The 9,052-nt window shown below is 32.1% G+C and overlaps 1 long non-coding RNA gene across 1 annotated transcript; it reads right to left on the bottom strand.

Annotated features, from left to right (window-relative positions):
* Positions 1-6,037: 6,037 nt before the first annotated feature.
* On the bottom strand, positions 6,038-9,052 carry LOC133032935 (uncharacterized). The gene is made up of 3 exons (XR_009685472.1): positions 8,217-9,052; positions 7,294-7,335; positions 6,038-6,810 (listed from the first exon to the last, which is right to left on the bottom strand). It is a non-coding gene; the product is annotated as an uncharacterized LOC133032935 (long non-coding RNA).

Raw genomic sequence — 9,052 nt, 5'->3', positions numbered from 1 at the left:
TAGGGTTTATTCACTTAAGTACATTGCCACATAAAGTACATTGTTATATAATAAATATATCGTAATACATGGAAGATAATACTCGACTTATAATGAGGACATGTCGCTATGATTCGTATGTTTATTATATAATGAGGAACGTTTGGGTTTGAATGTTTTAGTTTAAATGCTGACCAAGTGGGAGAATATTAGAATATTTCTAATTAAGGAAATAAAATAATATTATTGATTCTGATAAATGAATATTTTATATTCATTGAATCTGGACAGAATCAATTACGTAATATTCTATATATGGTCAGATTTCTATATTCATTACCTGATTTGATTTCCTGAATTAATTGTCATAATATTCTGACAATTAATGTGGCATAGATACTGATGGAGTATCTCACCTATAAATATAGGGTCTCGGTCCCCGAGCTCCTCACTCATTACCGTTCATAACAAAGAAATTCCATCTAAAGAGAGTTGAGAGAGCGAGGAAGCCCGATTACCCATGGTAGTCAATTTCCTTTGCAGATCAAAGCTTATGTGGGTTTGAAGCTCAAGATTCAATGGCTGGAGGTATTTCGATCCTTATTCATAGTGTATATATGTTTGATTAATTCCGCACTTAATACTTAAACATATACATTTCAGTTTATATATATAAATGTCTAACACATGAATCTATAGTTTTAATATCTATAGTTTTAATCATCCTAATTACTTTGTGTATGTTATGGTGGAAAATGAAATTAGTAAATATATTACAACAAAATAAATCTTTATGCAACCATACAAGAGAGAGAGAGAATAGTTTTATACCAAGGATCTAACAAAATGAAAGAGAAATCAGCATATTAGACAATTAAATTTACAAAAAAAAATACATAAAATTGCTATCTCAGTCAAGTGTATTGGAGGCTAAACCTTCACGTCATTAAACAATCTGTAAGTACAACTGTGCTTTATGGTCCTCTACTACAAATTGACAATTAAGCCTCAAAATGTGATGTTGTCGGGCAGGGCCGGCCCTGGGCATAGGCGGGCTAGGCTTGTGCCTAGGGCCCACCTAATCCAGGGGCCCAAAATAAAAATTTTGCCCTTTTAAAATTACACAATTTTTTTTGCTGATTTTGAAAAATACCATTTTTTTTCTAAATGAGGGCCCAAAAAATAATTTTTACCCTATAGCCCACTACATTTCAGGGCCGGCCCTGTTGTCGGGGACAACTGTTATCATAAATATATTTAAATCAGGGCAATCTTTTGAATACTTTTCAAGAAATTTCATACTAAAAAGAAGAATTATAATAAAACAAAAAACAATAATAGTGGACATATTTTTCCAATAAAATGATAGTGAATTTTGTGTATGTTGTATGTGTACTACTTGTGTGTTTAAGCATTACCAGGACAAATTATTTACTTATAGCCTATGGAGACGAATATATTTTCTTGAAGCACTCATAAAATCCTAATTTAAGATAATAATGCATGAGAATTGCATATTAAACCTTGACCACCTTTGCATTTCCCTTCTTTTTTCCCACTAATTTTTCTGACTACTTTTATCAAGCACTTACTATGCACTAACAAATCTCTCTAAAACAATGGACAAACCAAACCAGACACACAGCAGTGAAAGCAATGATGATAGCCCCTCAGTTATTAGTAGCGGAACGAAAAAGAGACAACATTCGTATATAAACCAGATCTTAAAACCCTTCAGTCGAGGAACGAATGGAAGGATAGCTTCGAATTTAATTATTTCTTTTCGTTTTTATATATAATTAATTATTTAAAAATATTAGAGGGTAAATCAGAATAAAAACATTAGAGTCGGTCAATGGTCAATGGTATTTTTTGAATTTAACCTCAGCTAAAAAAAATTATTATTTTTGAATAAATTTTTTTTTTTAAAAAAAAAAAAATCACCCAATAATTTCTCATAAACCAAGAATTCGGTTATATAACCACACTTTATATAGAATAAAATAACATAAAAACTTTACTCTTTTTTCTTGATTTGATGGATTCAATCAGATCCATTACATACTAGACCTAAAAACATTAAATGTGTGCAATTAACATCCTTAATTTTACCTAGCAGTTTTTTCTGTTCGTAAAAACAATGATTTAGAATAATCAATCAAGAATCGTTTATAGTGTTATTCAATTTGTTTTGCCATTGTATATATCTCTATATAAGTCAACTACTCAATTGATCTAAAAAGAACTTGGTATTTATTATTATTTATATTATATACGTTACAGGGGTACGTGGCGAATATTATTCAACTAGGAACAGTGTTATATTAGTGAATTCACCAACATACTTAGACCAACACGAATCACTAGCTACAAACTTGAAATTATAAGCACGAAAGGATTTCACAAAACTAGCAATAGAAAAAAGGATGCTAATTTGCTATGTTCTGATGAGTCAAACGGAAAGAAATCTAGGAGACTGATAGTGCAGTCCGAGTGATACAGATAGATATGGTCCCAACATTTCCCTTGCAGCTAAGCTATGTAACAAGCTTTGAAAATTGCCAGCAGGCTTGCAGAAGTTCTGCCTAATCTTATTAATCAGAATCAAGGAGTCTTTGTTAAGAATGTGTCACTTTCCCATAACATTCTCATCTTCCAAGACCTAATCAAGAACTACAATAGGAAAAATTTCTCTTCAAGATGTGTTATGAAGATCGATCTTAGCAAAGCATATGATACAGTTTATTGGTTTTCTTTAGAAAGGTTGTTGAACTGTCTTCGATTCCCAACTCGATTCATACAGTAGATTATGGTTTGTCTCAAAGGTACTTCTTATACTTTGATGCATGATGAATGGAAGATTTCAACAAGGCTTCAAGGTGCAAAAGGGTTAAGACAAGGTGACCTTATATCTGTCCTTTAATTTGTCATTATTATGGAGTATCTCGCCCAGTTGTTACAATTCAGAGCAAGAGACAAGAACTTCAGGTATCATCCAATGTGCAAGAGTTTGAAAATTATTAATTTTGTGCTTTGTGGATGATTTAATCACCTTCTGTAAAGCTCAAAAGGGCTCGGTGCAATGTATCAAGGATATATTTGAGGATTCTACATCAACACTAGCCTACTGGCAAATAAAAGTAAATTCCAAGTTTACTTTAGAGGCGTTTCTCAGTGGGAAAAACAAAGCTTACTACAGATTCTTCATTTTGAAAAGGGGTTGTTTCCTCTCAATTACCTTGGGGTTTCTTTGAGACCAACTAAGTGGAAAGCAGATGATTGTTGCATCATTCTAAAAATAGATCAAGCTAAGACTTCACACTTGGGAAAGTCTTCACCTCTATTATGCAGGTAAATCTCAACCCATCAACTCAGGTTTGTTAAGACTTAAAAATTATTGGATAAGTCTATTTTTGCTTCCTCAAAGTATTGTCAAATAGGTGGATAAAATTTGTGTGTGTTTCCTTTGGGAACACGACGGCTTGAGGAGTAAGTTGCACCTTACTTTGTGTGATAAAGTTTGCTTACCCAAAGCTTATGGGGGTTTGGGCTATGGTGAATGAGCAAAATAGAACAAAGTTATAATAGCCAAATATGTTTAGGCTATTAGTCAAAAACAAGACCCTCTTTGGATCAAGTGGATCAACAATACTTATTTGAAAAGACAAGACTTCTAGAGTTATTAAGTTAAAGTTGATGCAAGTTGGTATTAGTGTAAGTTGTGATGCATTAGAGATACCTTCTCTCAATAAAATATAGAAAGTACGAGTCATCGGGGCAAATTTAGTGTGGGTATGTTGTATAGAAGCAAGGGTGGAGGTACTTTAAGAGGTGGTGTGGCCATACCATCAACAATATTTATTTGAAGGGACAAGACTTTTAGAGGTATTAAGTTAAAGTTGATGCTAGCTGGTATTGGCGTAAGTTGTACCATATTCGAGACACCGTCTCTCAATAAGATATAAAAAGTACGAGTCATCGGGGCAAATTTAGTGTTGTTATGTTGTATAGAAGTAGGGGCATAGGTACTTTAGGATGGTGGTTTGGCCATGTCCCCATGAAATGTGTAATATATGTAGTGTATGCATCTAAAATTATACAATTTGCATATATATGTAGTACGATTATATACTTATTTTTCAATTGAGATTATCTTTTAATGTTTGAAAAAACATATATTGATGAAAATATAATCGTGATGGATTTAGTATTTTTTATTGAGAAATATAATTTAATACTTATTATTTATTAAATTAAAAAGTGACCGCTTAAATAATATATTTTTAGTGGAAATTATAATCTTTATTCTGTAATTTCTACTATAATTACAAAGATTTTATTTAATTCATTTTGATACTAGACATGAGCTTGATGAAGATTGTACATATCCAGTCGTTTAAGCTTAGAGAGTTACGATCTCGGGACATTGCTGACGTGATATTTTGATTATATCGCTAGACGATAGCTTTTGGTTATTTGTATCTATTATGTATGTTTTATAAATAGATTTTGGGATCCTGGATTATAAATATTTTGTAAGAGTATTTTATGTTTATTATAGTTTTATTTATTACAAAAGTTTTGTTAACCTACATTTATGTTAAAACCTTTTAATTAGCGAAGGTTGGCACAAGAAATTAGTTAAACACTGTAACGTGCCTTAGCTAGTAGGGCGTTACAGCCTTAGTTCATGAGTCACTGTTATTAATCTCTTGATTATAGAGTTTATAATGTATTTTTTAGTCATGAACCAAGAGAATCAAACCCTTTGTATTGAGCAATAATGCCATATTTATATGCACATATTCTTGATGGGTAAGACGGATTCGGGTCCATTAAAGTGATTTATGCAACAAGATCCACTTATGGGGTAAAATACATTTATTTATTTGTATAATTTGACCTATTGGATTGGGTAGGTGAGGCCTCAGTTAAATTGAGTTGCCTTTTGTATACGGTCGTACTATTGACAGTGACAGGTGAGGCGTGATGCGTTGTTGGGAGAAAAGGATGTCAAAATAGTGGGTGTCCGCCCAAAAAGGTGATTTCCTTTTTCTTTGTGTTACTTTCCAATGTCTGATAGGTGAGACAAGTCGTTAAATTTTTGTAGATCGTGTTAGAGGAGTGCCATGTAGGCAACCTCCGAGACGGCAAGTGGTCCCAAACGCCCTTTCATATTCTATTCTCGGATGACTTCTGAGGGTATCCTCCTTAAATTCATGTTGTTATCATATTAAGTGTAAAATCATTATCCAAGACCTCACATCCGGATTCATCACTAAGGAGCAATGCGTGGACTAGACTAGCTGTCTGATTTTGTCTGTTCTTGGTAGACGGGTTGGGTACTTTGTCCACTTTGGCTAGGTAATGGGCCTTTGTAAGGGCCCACGCATCATCTATCCAAAATCACAGATAACAACTATTGATAAGGAGAAGAAGTAATTCAATGAGTTGAGGATGTTGTTTTGCTGACATTATGTAGTGACCGCTTAGTTTTATTGTGAGAATTAGTAGATAATTAGGGTCTAATTTTAAAAGTAGACTTTTAATTATTATTTCATAAATATGGAGATATATTTGAATTCTAGATAAGCTATTTATATTATATATGAATTTTACGTTTTCATATTTTTTATGTCCGGTAACAGTGGAATACGGCGTATGGCCTATAGAGTCACTTTATCATGGTTTAGTATTTTTAGAATAGCAGGATGAGCTAGATAGACGTTTAGAATGTCAGGAGTAGGCGGGATTAAAGTTTTGGACTATTTTACCTGTAAGCCATTTTTCCTTTCTAAAGTTTTAGTGGAGACATTTTGGTCATTTTCATGGCATGTATATGTGGCTTTTCCTATTGTTGGCAGCTGGCCATTATTTTAATTAGTTTTAGTTATTTGTTGAATTATCTTAGTTAGTGAAATTAAAGAAAGATAAATTAGAAAAAAAAAATCAAGTATACTCTTTCTCCAAGCCTCTCATTCGACCTCCCTTAGAACCAATGAAGAAACCCGATTCTTGTCTCTTCTTTTCTTGGTGATTTAGCAAGGATTGTGTAGGACTCACAAGTGTTAATCAACGCAAGTCTTTTTCCTTTGTTTTCCTTAGTTAAAGTAAGGTTTCAAGCATATATGATTTCTAGGGTTTTCTATCTGTGCGGTACGAGTTTGTTTTAGAGTACTTCCTTTTATTGATTTTTGATTATTCAAGTTGGTTCAAGCTGGTTTTTGTGGCTATGGTAGTGTTTAAGCTAGTATGGAGCTTTTAAGCTCAAAAATGACCCTTTAATGGTGATTTTAATTTTAGTAGCTTGATTATAAAATTTTCAGTTGGTATATGTTTATTGATCCTCAATTAGGTGTTCTGGAGCTTGTGGTATGTTTTGGGGTAGATTTAGATCGTTTTAGGGTACCTATGTTTTTCTGCAGTGAAAAACGGCAGGCCATTTCTGTAGAAACAGCCTACCGTTTTTACTGGTGCAAGACACAGAAAAACGGCATGTCCTTTTTTAGGTAGTTGTTAGGTTATAATGTAACGCCCTTACTTATATAAAATAAGATGCCATAAATAAACTGGCGTTAAGATACTAATGTTGCCTTTATTAAAAAAAAACAATTTTCAAAACATGGGTACCCAGTTGAAAATAAAGTATTACCACTTAGGGAAAAGTAATAGAAAATTTAAACGACAACATCCTCGATAAGTTTAATAAATTAAAAAAAAAAAACTTTCAGCGGAAGATGGCCAAGACCACACGCAGTTACATGATCACACGAGATACACCCCATGCTGCCCAGACTCAACTTGTCACCGAAAGCTTACAGGCTTACTTATCTGCACATAGGAGGTAAATAAGGGGTGAGCTGCAAAGCCCAGTAAGGAAAAATAAAATACTATGTACCAGCATTCACACATCATAGCACAAACATATACATCAAACATACAACAACCTAATCATAAGTATAAATAGAGGCAGCCACACAAATACTGAAATACCACACACTCAGACTCACAATCACACTCCAGCTTCCATACAAATCGGGAGTGTCTTACGTTCTTAACCGTAACGCAGTACCAATAACCAGATTGCACCCTTACGTACACTGCCTCACTTACCACATCACCATACATGTGTGGTTTCCAACCACTTCCGAATTACTGTAACATGATTAAACAGCCATATACAATCCATCGACAAAACACTAATATTTCACCGAAACTATCACATTTCACAATTTCAATACAATTTATTCAAGCAGTCATACTAGGTACTCAAGCCATATAAAAGCAAGTATAAAGTATAATTATTTTCCTTACCTCAACTCCGCTGTAATTAACTCCTACGATACCTTCTAGGCCCTATAACATTTAATGAAACCCTTAGTCCACCGATAAACTCAATATATTTATTACTCTTACTGTACAGCAACTTTAGCCTAGAATTTGACTTATAAAACGTTTGAATTAGAAGTCCTACTGTTCACAAAGTTTTTAGTTAATTGAAAGACCTTTCTAACGGTATAAAGATCATCAAAATCGGAGCTATAACCTAGGAGTTATGCATGTTTTCTCAAAACAGTTTCTTTAAAATCCTGGATCATGCCGATTTCTGAATATAGCCCAAAAATAAAAGTTTTAAAAATAGTTACACCCCGATCTAGACAATACTTTCTTCATAAAAAATGTAGCTATTTTTCTAAGCTTTAAAACGAGATAAAGATCTTTTAAAATGGATTAAAAGTGAGAGAGATATTGAATTTTTACTGAAGACACTTTTTCTGAATTAAAACTTAAAACGAAATATCATAACCGAGTAAAGATACTAACTTTTGACTGGTAAGAACTCCGAATTAGGGAAAGGTTTCTTCAAAGAAAATATGGATTATTGAATTATCTATCTAACAGTATAAGAATCGCTTGAAAATAATAGATATCGAGAGAGACATCACACTTTTACTATGACAATATCAAAAAGAAATTTAAAAAACTATAATTCGACAGTCAGTGTAAAACATGAATTTTTTGACATCGAAATAATCAGAATTAGGAAAGAGTTTCTTCATGAAAAATGTAGAACATTAAATTATCTTTAAAACGGTACCTAGATCACTGAAAACAGACATACGAGGAGAGAGATATGGTAGTTTTATGAAAACCTATTTCTCTGAAAACGAAAATAAAACATACTTACGAAAAACCTACATCCAACCCCAACATTAAGAGACAGTAAAAGTTTTTACCTTAGAAATTGAATATTGTGATAGAGGCTTCAATTTATGCTATGCTGTAATTTGGTGTGATAGAGGCTATGAGAGATTTAGGAATTATCTAAGTGGAGAGAAAGAAGTAGAGAATGAAATTTGTGTTCATCGTTTCATTGAATGGTAAAACCATATCGTATATATTCAACTGATTAGATAAAATCTAGGAATTTAAAATTTAAACTCAGCTATACCTTTTTTTTTTTTAAGGAATAAAATATTGATTAATTACTAATATAAAATTCCTCATAATTTAAATTTAAATTCAACTAAGTCAAATATCTTAAACTAACTTCCCCATTCTTCTCTCACTCTCACGTGTCCCTCTCTCTATTCATCTATTACTATAACCTTTACAAATATATATATATATATTTTATTATCAAGCTTATACAAAATATATATATTCCTATTATAAATACCACTAGTCTTATTTATTTAATAAACCTATACGTATAAAATAGTATACTAATTTTTATCTATATTCTTATTACATGTATAACAAATCTTATCACTTAATCATACAACTATTTACTAATAACTTATTCTCTAATATAATTAATATTAAATAAATACTTAATCTAATTAACTATATAATTGTACTTAGCAAATACCAATAATATTCATATTTTATTTAATGCAACAATAACATATCAAAACACACAATAATATACCAAAAATAATATACTTGTACTGGATATTACATATAATTAGCCTATGTGTCGGGTATTTAAAGTTAGCATTATCTCGTCTATTGGTGTCTTTTGGAGTAGTTTTACGCTTGATTTTCATTATTTTAGGGTCCCGGAGTGTTA

This window comes from Cannabis sativa, unplaced genomic scaffold, assembly GCF_029168945.1.
Source record: "Cannabis sativa cultivar Pink pepper isolate KNU-18-1 unplaced genomic scaffold, ASM2916894v1 Contig1, whole genome shotgun sequence".
NCBI lineage: Eukaryota > Viridiplantae > Streptophyta > Magnoliopsida > Rosales > Cannabaceae > Cannabis > Cannabis sativa.
This window is presented reverse-complemented; position numbering and strand designations above follow the sequence as displayed.